This window comes from Streptopelia decaocto (assembly GCF_964273445.1).
Source record: "Streptopelia decaocto genome assembly, chromosome: 1".
Lineage (NCBI taxonomy): Eukaryota > Metazoa > Chordata > Aves > Columbiformes > Columbidae > Streptopelia > Streptopelia decaocto.
This window is the reverse complement of record NC_138663.1, coordinates 147008699-147023971: the sequence shown is the minus strand read 5'-3', so window position 1 is coordinate 147023971 and position 15273 is coordinate 147008699. Positions and strand designations below refer to the sequence as shown.

Sequence of the window (15273 nt, the reverse complement as noted above, 5' to 3'; positions counted from 1 at the left end):
AATTCATCCTTCTACTACAATTTCTACTTTCCAGGGACGTCTGCTTTCCACTATTTGCAATCTGTGATGAAATGATGCTTTTTCTTTTTCTAAAAAAGAAAACGCAGATTAGCAAGCAGCAATCAAATTACGGGAATGACCTTCCTTCTTGCTTTCCTCCCTCAAGGCTGGAATCACTGATCATGGTATTTTCCAACACAGCCACAGAGAAACAGAGAAGCATTTTGCTGGCACACTCAGTGTTACCTTCCTCTCTATTCTCCTCATGTTACCTCTTGAAACTAAGTTATCTTAGCACACATCGTTTTACCCCAAGGATGAAAATTAACACCAAATAATAAATCTGTTGACAAGAACTGCTTTGGCGGTGATACTTTGTTTTGAAACACACACACTGGGTGGATCCCAGTCTCTGAAGAACTTCCTGTGTTCATATTCCATAGCAAAAATTGTTTTGAAAACAGTGTATGTACACAATTTATCCAGGATGGGGAGGTGACCGGAAGGACTGCAAAAAGGTGCAAGTGATTCTGTAATCAGAGTCTAATCTAGATGTGCTGTGGAGTTTCTATGTATAAGATAGAAAATCAAGAGCATTTCTACCCTAACTGGAAGAGAACACTTGCAAGCACCTAAAAAAACTGGGATATTTAACACAGTACAGACATTGTTCTACTCTACTAATCAATCATGTTCATCCAAGACCAGGATCCATTCAGTTGCTTCAACTGATGAGTGTTTCAGCCATCCAGAGACAAGACTACCACACATCTGCCACTCACATCTCCTAATGACGACACCGTATCTGCTCATAGCTGCTAGAGGCAGTGGGCTTGGAGAAAACCAGAGCTTTTTCCCCAGGCGTAACAAGCACAGAGCTGCCAGGCGCTGGTGTTGCTGTCTAGAGAAGCTATTCCCAGAAAAGCAAGAAAAACGTGTGGGCTGAGTTGTAAAGACAGTATAGGAGCTAAAGTAAGCAGAAAAGTCCTCTGTAATAAAATAGGTGAAGAAAATCCCCATGTCTGCTAAAGACTAGGTTGATGAGCAGATCCCCTCACAGCCAACACTTGGGCTTTTTAGGTGTACTGAGCTTGTGGGTGGGATGAAAAGCTGCTTTCACATGCAACAGCAAAATATTACTGTGCCCAGCAGCCAAATAAAGTATGCTAAATTTCCTGAACATTAAGATTCATTGAAAATCAGAATAAACACAAAAAAACCCCTAGAAATTCAGAACTTTACATAACTTTCTATATGTTTTGCTGGTTGCATTGAAACCACCTGTTGATGCTGTCAGAACAATTCAAGAAGAACCCAAGTTTGCATGCGACAGGTCCAGACTTGCTGCAAAGAATGGAAAATCCCACATGGAAAGCCTAAAGGAGGGAATGACTTCAGCCTGATCTAAGTTCCTGGGCAACACAGAAGAAATTTCTTCCTTAATTATCCTTACAATAAAATCAGTTTGAAATTTAACTTTTTGCCATATTCTTAATTGTAGGTCTAGAAAACAGAAAAGTCTTCAGCTGTTCAAGTTACACACACCCTGTCATCTTCCCACAGTGCTTACTACACTGGCACCTAGAAGAGCTATTGTAGACAGACAAAAGTACTAGAATAGCAGTTCTCACCTTGTGACAAATAAAATGCAGAACTGATTCTCAACTATGCATGCACTTATTTTAATCACAGTTTTTTTCTTCGCAGATGTGCTTTTCTTGCCAAAGTCCCAAATCTAAGACTCGGAAAAGTTAACTAAACATATTCGTAAGTGGCTTGAGTATCATAACTCGGTTGATTAAATATTTGGAAGAGTTCACCTGACGGCTTTGAACTTGAACAGAGGACCAAACCAGAGCTTTACAGGTAGTAACATAAGGAATATAATCCTTGGGGATCTATAATTAAAATGGTAACAATCCTTCAGCTGAAGCAAAGCCAAAAGATTAAAGATGGGAAATTAAGCAAAGAACAGTAAGAATGTAAAAGTTTACTTCCTGTACCCGGGGTTAGCAAACTATTACAACTTCAAGGTACGTGCCAGTAAAGTTATTTTCCTTTCTTACTTACAGATTTCGCCTTTAAGGTGTTCTATGCACTATTTTAAGCTCTCGCTGCATATTTTAATTTTATACTTAAAGATCTTCTTGCATTCCCAGGCAATTCTTATTATTTTGCTTTGATGCTTTTTTCCGTGGATGTTTTCCAGATGAAGCTCTAAATTGAAGTTCAGCAGAAAAACGATCAGAGCACTACATTTCAATAACAGAAGCATTGAAAATGTGGCCTTCAGTGCATTAAACTCATTGCTAGAAGCTACATATGAAAATATATTACCCACCTCAGAAAACCCTCCATTGTTATAATTTGGTCATTTCACACACCAGTGATCAATCTCAGCTGAGCACATTCTGTAAGTCCTCACATAATGGTAAAAAATTAGACGTACCAGAGAAAAATTAAAGCACTTCGTTCGTGAACAAGTTTATTCACCTAGTAATTTTATATAAAAATCACTTTTCTACTGCTTCTTGGTATGAAGCTAAACAAGCTGCAGATAAATAAATTGTTGCTTACAAGGGTCAATGACTCAGCAACCTGCATTATATCCACTTTGCAGCGAAAGCTGGTAGGCACAAAGAAGCAACTTTAATAAACAATCTTGTAAGTATGCCCAAAGTAAACTTTTTTTTTTTTTTTTTTAAAAAAAAGCTATCTACATCCATAATGCCACTAGCTGTAACTCTCTTTAAACTCATGATTTCTATTCACCAACTCCCTTTCCTTTACCTAGCCTTAGAAATCTAAGTTTCAGAATCAGAATCTACAGAATCAGCAACTGTCACTAAGTACAGTACAGCACATCTACGAGCTGGAAACCTCAAGCTACATTTGAGTACAAGACAGAGACTTCTCATAATAGCAACAATCTGGAGGAATACTACTAAAAAGAGTATATCTAACTATTGGAAAATAGAAAATTTAAGTAATACTGCTTCTGCCATTCCCCCAATGTCCTATCACACTGAGATCCAGCACTGGACCTCATTATCACACAACTCTCACTAAGGCAGCTCTCCCTCTCCCATGATAAAGAGCTGACAAGCAGAACAAGGATGCTGCATAGGGAAGAAAAGTACAGAGTTATTTTTATACAATTCATTTGAGTCCAAAGCCAGCTCATGCTGGTAAATCCTACCCCAATTTGGACCACAGCAATATTAATATATTCCGTTCGGATTTAATGAACCTGTCCCAAATACCAGGTTGCAGGCATATACACATGTAGGTAGAAAATGAACATGATATTCAACAGAATAACCTGTAAAGCACCAGGTACTCACACCCAGCCTGAGCAAACAGGCAAGCAGATAACCTCATTTCTGTGACTGGTGTGCAACTACATGCTTAGAATAGCAAGCTAACAAAACAAGAAAAAAAATATCTTCATCCAAATCCTATTCACAGCTGTTAAATTAATGGAAAGACTCACTGGACAAGAGGAACACCCGAGCAATAGCCTCCACAGCAACTTGAACAGCAGACTGTTAGACAAGGGGCTCAGTAACAGCTGGATGCCATTCAGCTACCTGACAGCCTCTGAGTCGCTTGGAAAAAAAGTGAATCAATCAGAAGATGAGAATTTCTACAGCAATGACCAGTGCCCCCCTGGTACTGCAAAGGGAGGAGAAGGGAGATAGGGGAAGCAGGTGGATTCGGATGCTTAGAAAGAGGGGTTAGAGCAAAGGGCTGAATGATTCGAGATGACATCTGATGATCACTCACACAGCAGCTGCAAGAACACATCTCCACAGGGCTCTTCCATACCACAGCATTCATTTTAGCCTTCTGAAAATTTACATTATTTTAAGACAATTGCACTGAAAATGATACAAAAACAGCATAAAACATTCACAACTTTTCTCGATGTGAAAATGCTTCTTTTTGTTTAGTGACAGTTATTGAATGAAACATGTGGAAGCCTGTCCCAATACCCTAGAAAAACACCAGAACATGTTCGTGGAAGAAGAAAGTTTAAAACAATTATACAGAAATGTTATATGTGAGGGCTCAAAAGTGTGGATAATCTGACTTCATTTCAGAAACTTCATCAACTGTATTTTCCAACATCGCTTTTAACTGCAGTGTTTCTGTCAAATCTTGCTCTTTTTATTCCTAAACAATTATAATCTTGTTAGACAGGATACAGGGTTTCTTAGCTTTACCTAACTTTTTTTTTTAATTTGCTAAAATATTCTGCCATATGAATGGATTAAAGACAACACAAAAACATATCTGCTCACAATCAAGGCTATTCCCAGTCCTAACTATGTACAAAACACTGCAAAATGGAAAAGGAGGAGGAAAAAGACTAAAAAGCCACAAAACAGAGGTGATCACCATCTGTTTACATAACACAACAATGACCGTATGCACCAACTAAACTACAGTTTTTTAAAATGAAGATCAAACATTTAGAAACTATGTAAAATAAAACAGTATTTCCCTAAGAAAAATCTAAGAGTGCATCTACACAGCTGTGGAAACTATGAACTATATTGATAATAGGTGCAAGTATTCTTGTTGGGTTTGAGGTTTTGATTGTTACTGGGTTTGTTGGGCTTTTCTTACATCTAGTAGGCACCACAGTTTAGAAGGACGGTGTTGGCAATTTAAACAACTGATTAACATCCAGCTGTGTAAGACCAGGCGTGGCAGCTTGCAAGCTGGGTATACCCCTCATGTCCAAAAAGCCGATCCCATGAAAATAGGACAGTGAAGCTGCTTGACACTGCATTTCATTTTCTTGGGTTCGGGGCTGCTCGTGGTTTGCGAGCCCTGCCCTGCACTTTTACCACCACCTCCCAGGCAGCCATGGAGCACGGGAGACTGGGGGACGTGCAGCCCTTCCCTCATCGCTCATCCTCAGCAGCTCCTTTGCCAAACATTCTGTTCATGTACTGAAAAACAATTTCCAAACTGCCAAATGCACCTGGAATTAGCAATGCCAAGCTGTTCTCTACACAATCAGCAAGAAAAAGGCCTTACAATCACAAGTTAGTTGATGATTATCTTGCTGATCTATGGTCTAGATTTTGCTGTAAAGCGACTTGATAATACAGCAACAGGTGCTCTACCTCAACCATCAGAAAATTTATCTTCTCTCTAGCATAACTCCACCTTGACTCACCAGCGTTCATGACTCACTAACAGACTCAGGATTGCTATCTTTGAAGAATGAAACATTGAAAATTTTACTACCTGCTTATCAAGCACAGTATAATCTAGTGAATATCAAGCTGCTTCTAATGCTATGTACACTCAGTAATGGTATGTATGCCATTACTGAACAAGAGTAAGGCAACGTCCATTAATTCAGATTGCAGTTATGTCTGGTATCTTCTTTTAACCACAAATATGTCACTTATATTATCTCAAAGGAAGCCAAATGACCAACTACTTAACCGCTAAAATTACCCATTCAGAAAGAAGAAAAAAAATCAAAGAAAAGATAAAATCACAAGGGCAAGCTGAACAGACTTTTATCATAGAAGACTGAAACTAAGTCTAGTAGTTGCACCATTAAACAATGTATTACAGTCAAAACATGGGGGAAAGAGTTTTAAAAATTGTTTATTTCAGTGATCTTCACTAATATACTTATCTTTGAACCTCGATTCCTCCAAAACAGACATAATAGCCTTCCATGCATTTAAGGGCTTTTCTTGCATCACATTTTAATTTTCCCTTTTTTCTGCTTTCATACTGTCCTGGTTTTCTGTTTTAAATTCTAGGTTTCCAATTATAAAATTAAACATGAAACTAAACCATTCTTTGTTGTTTTCCCCATGAGGAACTAGCTTCCTTTTTCCATCAACTTAAGCAGGCATTATATCAAGCACAGCTTGATCCACTCCTGTTCGTTAACATCACAGCACTATCATTCATTAAGCAACACTAAACTCCTCACAGTCCCACTGACTTTATGGGACTGCTGATAATGTAATACACAATGTATAGGTATGTAATACACAACGTGTAGGTGTAAAGTCTGTCTGGAAAAATAGGCTGGCTATGTGACATTGCAGGCAGAAGTTCAACATGTAATTTAACATACGTGTTGTGACGAGTTAAAGAATGTGTAAGTAAAAGAGTTAACCTGCAATGTAACTGTGGTTCTTGTATTGAAAAAGATATAATTATGGCTCAGCTTCATGTTTTGTAAATAAGATACGTTAATTCCAACAGGACCACTAGCACTATTAAGCATATGCTTGCATTTTCACAGGCCAACAGCAAGAAAAGTTGGGATATAAAACAAAGAATGAACATTTTGGCAAAGCCACGATGTTGCATCTTACTGACATTCCAGAGAGGCAAAGGGAATATCTGAACAAAATAAACATCCAGGATCTCCCATCGGCAAAGCCAGGAAGGATCCTTAAGGAATACAACCATCAGTATTACAAGACCAGACTAACAGCAGAAGACAGACATTGCCACAATAACAACATTACGCAGACTTTAATAGTTTTCTGTCACAGAAGGTCTACAATATTTCAGTTCATTATGATTCCCCATGCATCCCTTAAGAGCCTCAGAGCTCATAAAAATGATGTGTCATATTTTGATACTTGTGCTAAACACAAGCTTTATTATTACCCATGTTTAAACCCAATGCAATCCACAGTCCTCTCTGAGATATCTGATTAAATTTCTAATATTCATGAACTAGATTTTTAATACTGAATGCTCAAAATGACTTAAGTCTTTCGATGTAACGGAACATAAGTCATTCAGTGTCAAGTGGAATGTAGATCCTTCATTATCGCATTAATTATTTGGTATATTGGCATTAGTTTATTTCTTTATTTGAATTAAATGGATTTCAAAACAGTGTGAATTTATAAATAGTTCACAATATAATTATTTCTTTATTATCCCTACAGCACTAGCAGAAAGACTGCCTATAGACCTGAAAATGTGAAGGAAATAAATTTATCAAGTTTTTTTTTCATCTTTTTTTTTTTCTGAAAGGCAGGAAAGGTGAAGCTCCATTTGTTTATACTCTAAATGGCTTACACTCTTTTTTGATGTAAAAATGTATGTCTTTATACCTATAAATGCTATCTACATATTTCTGTATTCAACATGCAATGATTAAATGAGAACACATATAAGCAAGATACACTGTAGCAAATTTCTTTTATAATGGGAACAAAAATATTCTTAATTAAAACCAAAAAGCTGCAAAAATAGCAGGGACTTTTACAAATTTTCAATACTCACTGGGAAAAATGCTATGTCGTAACTTTCATTTCCAGAGTTGCTATGTCTGCAGGATTTCAACAAGTTCTGGTAGGGAAGACTAATTAAAGACACAAACATGGGACCTTTTCTTCCAGCAGCTAAATGGTACCGGTTTTTAATTCACTTATGTTGTAGGTATAGCCAGACAGTATTGCTAACAAAAATAATTCACAACTCAAAGCAATTAAATAAATGCAACACCACTCACGTAAGTTACCAGAGCACTAGATACTGAAGGGCTGTAATCCAGAACAACATTGCCACACTAAACACACAAAAATCAGTATTTACAGGTTTCTATCCCACTTTACAGGACTTCTGCTGTCTGGTTAAACCAGAAACAGCTGTCCAACTGAAACTGCAACTTTATGAATAAACAACAACCAAGGCTAAAAATAAGTCAAACAAACCATCTGTGCCACTGCCCATTTGCAGCCCATCTACACGGGTGTCTGCTCCCGTCCCTGCCCTCTACAGCGGAACTAACATGACGTGTTTGGTATCATCACTGACCGACAGCACTACCACAAAATGAAAAAACAGTGAATAAAGTGCCCACTTCCAGCTTAAAATATACTCAACACTTGTTCTTCTGGTTTTGAAGTTCCTACTGAAAGCATCTGAAACATACACATCTTTAAAGTCACTGGATGAAGTCCGACTACCTTTTTTGTTTTTTTTTTTTTTTTGCTAATCTAGCAAACAAACTTTCCATCTATAATTACCAATTGATTTTTCAACAAACACTATATCTATTTAAATAAGAACAAACAAAAACTCAAAGGGCACTTGTTTTTCCACCCAAACTCAAAACCAAAACAAAAAGCCTGCAGTGAGTTTTGCTAAGCCAGGTGGCAGCGGGTATCTGCAGCAGCTCAAGTCTCCCGCGGTGGAATGCAGAATCCTTGACATGTCGTCATTCAAGATCTATCAAATCTGATAACACTCTGTGTGTGTCTGGAGGGACACCATCCATTCAGGGAAATGAACATGTGATTTGGTGCCATGACAGCTATCAAAATGCAGCCCGAGAACATATCATACAGCCACGTATCTCTCCTTCTGCATTAAAAGATTGAAAAATATTTTGTCGTCATCCAAAACATCATGAGAATGTCAACTACGAAGTCAACTCCCTTGGAACAGCAGTAGCCCAGGATGCCACTGGGAGCCAAGTCCAACACACGATGGATTGCGGGAGAAATGAAGCGTGATGAATACGCTGCTATTGTATGGAAAAACCTCACAGCCATGCTGTGCTGAGGGAGCTCCTATTGCATTAAAACCAAGAGGTCAGCCCGATCGATGACTGGGACTCCTCTACTCCGGTACCAGTGCCAGGGTTTGCTAAACAGGAGGCTTAATTTATTTCTGCTCCTTGAAATGTTCCGTTAGTCCAGAATGCCCTAAAGAAATTTGGAGTAATACTCTACATATGGAGAGTTAAATTGGTGTAAGTTTTAACAGGATTTAGTGTTCCACTTCTCTCCTAAACCTGTACAGGGATTACTCATTAAATGCTTTATTCTACTACATAGTTAACTAAAAATGTAACTAGTATACAAAAAAAAGATTATTCCAGACAACTTAAATTTGACAAGAAGAACCAAGTTAGAAAATTCGAATTTATTTAACTTATAGTTTGTATGCTTAATGAACACCACAATTCCTTTCTAAACCTTCCCACTCTGCCAGGATCTATTCTCATTTTGAAAGAAAGGTTCTAACACAGTGCTTAATGATTGATTTTTAAAATAATACAAATAAGGAAAATGTAGCTAAATCAGAAAAGCAACTGACTAATACTTTTAAACAGCTTACTTTTATTTTCTTAAAAATGAAGAGCATTTTCTTTTAAAGCTGCACTGCTGGCAGACCCCAGGATCTCACCCCAGCATGAGCAGAAAGCACCTGCTTTTGCTAACCCTCCTCCCACCCTCCTGCGGGGTCTGACGGCTCCGCTGTATTTGCACAGAGCTGATCCAGCATAACCTGCAGCAGAAGAAAGCCCAGAGAGAGGACCCAGCAAAAAGCAGCTTCTCATCCCATAAGAGGACATGACCAGTTCACCTGTGTCAGGAAAACCATCCACAGCCCCTCACCTCCCACTAAAACTTCGGTATCCGCTGTCACACCCCTGTCACTTCTCCTTATTAAGGCCCACACAAATCCTCGGATCATTTCTAGAACTCAGAAACTTCACATGGCTCAGAAGGCCAAAATCTGCCTTTCCAATAAGTAATAATCTCAGGGCCTCCTCATTTATTTTTGGCTATTGACCCACTTTGGCTAAACTCTCCAGCCCTGGCACAGCAAATGCCACCCATGTGGCTTCCAAGACCACAGGTTAGGTACCTGCTGAAGACAAAGAAGGAGAATGTGCTCTACCCATCAGAACACCACAACCTGCTGAAACACGATGGTAATGAGGTACCATCTAACTTACTTTTTTTTTTTTTTAATTAAAAAACTTATCAGAAACAAAGTTTATATTTCATTTGATTAAAAAAAAAAAAAAAGGAAGTTGCCTCAGAAGTTTACTACCTAATCTTGTAAACATACTAACTATACCAGGTTTTGTCTAATAAAATTTCAGCTACACTCTATCTGCAGTATATGTCACTACCTGTTTTACACCTATTTCTACAGTTGTGTGTGCTCTGAAAACAATAATTGGGTTGAGGAAAACTGGATCAGGTTTCTTCAACCTAGATTAAAAACATACCAGTATTGCATTCTGTCTGCATTTTGTCATGTTTGTAAGAGAGAAGCAACATTTTGGAAAATTCAGGCATTTACCAAGAGACACGGCATGTTCACCCCATGTCTGCTTCACGGAATAAGCAATATTAGTTACATGTCACCATATTGATATTTGTTAATGAGACCCGGACCAAACTCAGCACAACAAACATAGAGGAAAAAAGCCTCTAAGCCATCCAGTTTGTTTCTATAGCTATGAACAAATACTGGCTATACCAGCATGTCTGAGCTACCACTCCAAGAGACGGTTTTCTCAGCACAAGCATTTCTAAAACTTTACTGACATGGGGTTATTGTGCATAGCTGAAATAATTTAAAATGCAACAGGTTGCTATTCTTTAATCAAGATTTATTCCACCTGAATTCTTAAAATTTACAATACTCTACTAAAGCTTAAAAACATTCACTGCTAGGCCACCGCACTGCACACAAAGTTACTTATGCTGGGTTCAAAATATGAACTCATTTTGTTAATGGTGAGAAACAATTTCATTTGTTGTGTCACATATATTTAAGGGAATATAAAAATATATATTTCATATTTCAGTGCACTTCCAATTTACTCATTTCATTAGCATTTATGAAACAATTAAGAATCCTTACGATGGGGAAAAAAAGATTATTCCAAGAAAAAAAAAAAACACTTAACACTTGAAAGAATTACTTTACCCACCACTGAACAGAGCAACAGTTTAATTGGGCAGAACATCGATGTCTATGTTATTATGAGGAAACTAATGGGCCTAATTGAATCTGCAAGAATAATTTAAATGGAACTATCTAAAACAGAAATGAGCTTAGGACAGTTGGGCCAACATTCATAAATTTGCAAAGAAAACAAACAGTAAAGTCATTTTTCAAAAGGTCTAAGTCAGCAGGAACTCTAACGTAGTACATTTTTCGGAAGACTGGACTATGGTGCACTGGCTAAAAGAACAGCGCAGGCCCCACTTATATGCTTTAGGAGGAACAAACAATGCTAATTCCCACATTACAAACACCATCCCGCTTTTCTCTGAAGGTCTTCCGCTCCAGGAACTAATAAGGATTCTTGGCTTTCCCTCAGTGGAAACTACTGTCTGTGACATTTCTGTACACCTAGTAAATACAAGGATAAAGCATATTGCCTTTAAGTTTGTGATTTCGGTAGAAGTAGAAAGCAGCTTTCCTGCAGAGCGCCTCAACCCTCTGTCTCTTGAACATGCCAGATGACCTATTTCAGGGGAGCGGGGTGTCTGGCGACAAGCGCCCAGCACCTCAACCCAGGTCTGACTCAACCGACCGAAACACAGCAGCATCTGGTCTCAGGTCTCACAGACAAGTTTTCAGATACCTAAAAACTCCTTCAGACATCTCTAAATAATTCCCCACCAGCACTCCCTCTTCCTCAAAGCACAGAGGCGGGGGATGGGGGGGGGAATACCCACGGCTTAGAAACCCGGGTCCTTCCATGCAAACAGGAAACACTTTCTAGAACATACGCTTCGGATTCAAAGATGCCTTGGTTTTGATTTCAAACCTGCAGCATGTAAATTGATACAGCACCTGTCTCCATGAGCCTGGAAGCAGCTTTTATGCTCAAGAAGCATGAAAAAACACTCCAGGTAGCTTTGCTTCTGCTGAAGACCTTGACCAGCAAACAAAGCTATCTGGGCATCACTTTTTGAGTTGCTACTGCTATTGTTTCTACTGAGGAAAGCCACGAGCACCGTAAAGGAGTAACATGCCAACAGCAACACACGGTACAGAAAACAAAGACTGGAAAAGAAGCAGATGCTGCTGACCTTGTCCCTTTTCTTTAGCTGACAGGAGATGCGAGGTGACACATAAGAGCAAATATATTTTCTTACGCTCCCACAGGAAAATACAGAAGAGAGGAAGGGGAGAAAGAAACTTCCCTTTCACTGTAGTAAGAAGCCAAAGGCTGAAGTTTTGAATTTATCATATATTCAGTAGCAAGGATGTAATAAAAATCCAGACAATCAAGGACTAAGTCTGCTGTTGGATTTGGAAAAATATAGCAAAAGATTTTGTGTATCATCGTATCACAACAGCAAACGGAAACATCATCCGGTAGAAGTAAAAGGCCAACACAACAGCTAATATCGCAATGACAGAACGACAGCAATGAGAGCTAACACCGTAACGAGTCTGTATCTGTTTCATGGCCTATATAAAAGTGTTTGATAATTACAGTCCTGATCTTTGTGGTACAGGTGCCTTCTATCTCCACATTTATTCACTGTTCCCAAAAGTAACATCTCCTGTCAAAGTCTCAAGAAGCAAGTCAGTTATGAAGACAAAGCAATCTGCTTAACTGCTTAAACTGACTGGGGTCAGACAGAGGATTTCCATTTCCAGAGTTGTGAAATCACTATTTCTAGAAAGAAACATTATTTTACTTTAGAAGTTATAGACCCAAAAAAAAAGAAAACACGGTACCATTAAGATCATCTATGTGGTGCTGACTGCTTCAGATTCCTAAATAACAATGGCAAAACAAGTACTTTCAAACAGAAATACTTCATAAGTTCCTACTCAGCGAGCCTTTTAAAATTCCCCTATATTAAGTTTCCAGTCCAAACTCTTGATGATACAAACCACTCACGGTTAGGCCATGAAAATGTGTTTCTACAAAGGCAACTACCGTTTTTCATGAAAGAGAAGTCTAATGCTCCTATGTAGAGCTGCTAGAACAGTAGCAGTATGTTCCTCAGAAACACATATTGCTTCTCAGCAAGGGGAAGAAATGCGGTTCAGCTAAAGAACGCTTTAAAATCTTGCCGAGGTTCAGTGAGCATTCAAGTTTTCAAGTAACAAAAGAACAAGACAGGTATGAGTTAAACACTGTATGTAATTCACAGAATAACCCTGATACACGCAGAGATCCACATGCACTGTAAAAAACACAACGGTGGGAGATGTTAACATAGGAACTAGAGTGGAGAGGTACTCACAATCAGCCAGTCGCAGGTCAGACCTGAATTACAAACCTGAATCCCGATCTGACAACTTTTACCTGGGGTGGGCCACACTGCCCAGCCTGCCAGTGCAGGCATATTTTTAACTAAAAACGGGACGAAAAGACTTACATACTCCAGTGATTTTCCTCCCAAAACACTCAGGGATGCACTTTACTGAGCAATCAGTACACGAGGTGTAATTTTACCTATTTTTTTTTTTTTTTAGTTTTACGTCCTTTACCTACATTGGCATCGACCGGGTCAAATTGCACCGCGCTCCACAAGAAAATCCCCGCCTTCGGCTCTCACCGAGCCGAAAGCAGGGGATGGAAAAGAGAGAAACAGCAAGAAGGGGGGGAGGGAGGGGACTCCGGAGGCCGCAACCCGCTGTGACCGCCCGCCGGTCCCCGCGCGGGCCGGCAGCGCTCGGCACCGGGGCCGCTCCCGCCCGGGAAACTTTCCGGTTGCGCCGCGCTCCGGCCGGGAGGCACTGCCCGCCTTCCCCCAACGGATACACCGCCTTCATTCTCCCGCTGGGCCGGGAGCGGAGCCCCACGGGGAGGGAGGCGGATGGGGAGGGGTGTCCCGGGCCACCTCGGCAGGACGGCGGGCGGCACAAAGCAGCGGCTGTCACACACACTCGCAAGCAGCAACTCGGGAGGATGAGGAGGAGCCGCCTCCGACCTTCCCCCCCACCCCCCCAGCTGGACGTGGCACACAAACACCTCCCCCCACCCCCCCCCAGGCCGCCCCCGGCAGGTACCGGCCCTCCCGCCCCCGGGGCGGCCACGGGGCCTCCCCCCACCAGGTGACACCTGCCCCTCCCCCCGCCCCCCCCCGGCGGCCCTTTCACCGCCCCCCGCCGCCGCCACAAGTTTACGGCGAGCCCCAGCCCCAGCCCCGTCCCGCCCGCGGCCGCGCTTACCTCTGGCCGGCCGGCCGGCGGGGAGCGGGGCGTGCGACGGCAGCGGGGAGGCTCCCAGCCCGAGCGGGCTCCGCTTCTTTGTCTCCTCGGCGGCGGCGCCCACTCGCTCCCCCCTCCGCTTCTCTCTGCCCTTCCCCGGGCGGATGCGGGCCGCGTCCTCCGAGAGGGGCCGGCTGGCTCCCCCCCTTCCCCTTCCTCCTCCTCCGCTCCGCGCCGGACGCGTCCAAGGCCCCAGCCCTCAGCAGCGGCGGCTCCGCTCCCTGCCTCCCCTCAGCCTGCTGCGCCCGGCGGCAGCGGCGGCGGCCCCTCCCCCGCCAACCGCCCGCCCCCCCCCGGCACAGGCACAGCCCCCGCCCCCGCCCTGCCCTTCCTGCCGCTGCCGCTGCCGGGATCGCGCGGGAGGAGCTCCCCGGACTCCCCCTCGCCCGCCGGGAGGGCCGCCGCTCCCCCCGCCCCAGTGCAGGAAGGCGGGGCAGGGCCGGGCCGGGCGGTTCCCTCCCCTGCGCGCTGCCGGGGCTGCGGGCCGGGCCGGGGGGGCGGGGCAAGGGGGGCCCTGCCCGGCGGGAGCAGCTTAACAACTGCCCCCCCCACACACACACCCGCCCCGTCAAGGCCCGGGAGACTCGGCACTCCCGTTAACGCTCCACTGCGGGGAGCGGAAGCACCCGGGGAAAGTACTGATGAGCGCGTAAAGAAACGGGAATTGGCGCGCGGGGAGCGCGCACTTCGGGGCCGGGCTGCGGGAAGAGCCCCGGGGCGGGGGGCGGGTTCGCCCCGGCGTTGCGAGGGGCCGGGCCGGGGACACGGTGCCGCCGCCGGGGAACTTCCAGCCATAGCATCAGGGCGCCTTCGCCGCCCATTGGCCGCGGGCCGTGACGTCACGCCGGGGCGCGCGAGGCGGCCGCGACCCCTGCCCGGCAGCGGCGGTCGGGCCAGGCTGTTGCTGGTGTCGCTGCGTCTGCCCTCTCACTTCCACCCCGGGGCGAAGTTTCAGCCTCAGCGCCCCTCGTATTAAACCGCGCGAGGCGGTAGTTTTTATTACCGGGGCTCAGTGCGTACCTGCCCAGGTGCTGTTCCCTCAGGAGAGGGCGCCGGGCACGGGAACCACCCCAAGTCGCACTTCTCTTGCAAAATCGCGCCCCGTCCCCTGGTGCGTGGCTGGTCCGAGCTGCCCCCGCGCCCCTCCGCTCGGGGGAACGGCGGCATCTCCCACTAGTGATTAAAGAGCGCGGGCAGAAGGGCCCCGCAGGGGTCGGGGTCTCCCGTGGGAAGGCCCACCGTGCCGTGGTGCCTTCCCCGGGGCAGGTGTCA

The 15273-nt window shown here is 43.4% G+C and overlaps 1 protein-coding gene across 1 annotated transcript in view; it reads right to left on the bottom strand.

The window, feature by feature from the left end:
• The window catches only part of NCK2 (NCK adaptor protein 2), an 87748-nt gene extending 73517 nt beyond the window's left edge, over window positions 1-14231 (bottom strand). Inside the window, exon 1 of the mRNA XM_082043758.1 lies at window positions 13963-14231. The gene's annotated coding sequence lies outside the window, so the exon portion shown is untranslated. The remainder of the gene's footprint in view (window positions 1-13962) is intronic.
• Between the last annotated feature and the right edge of the window lie 1042 nt (window positions 14232-15273).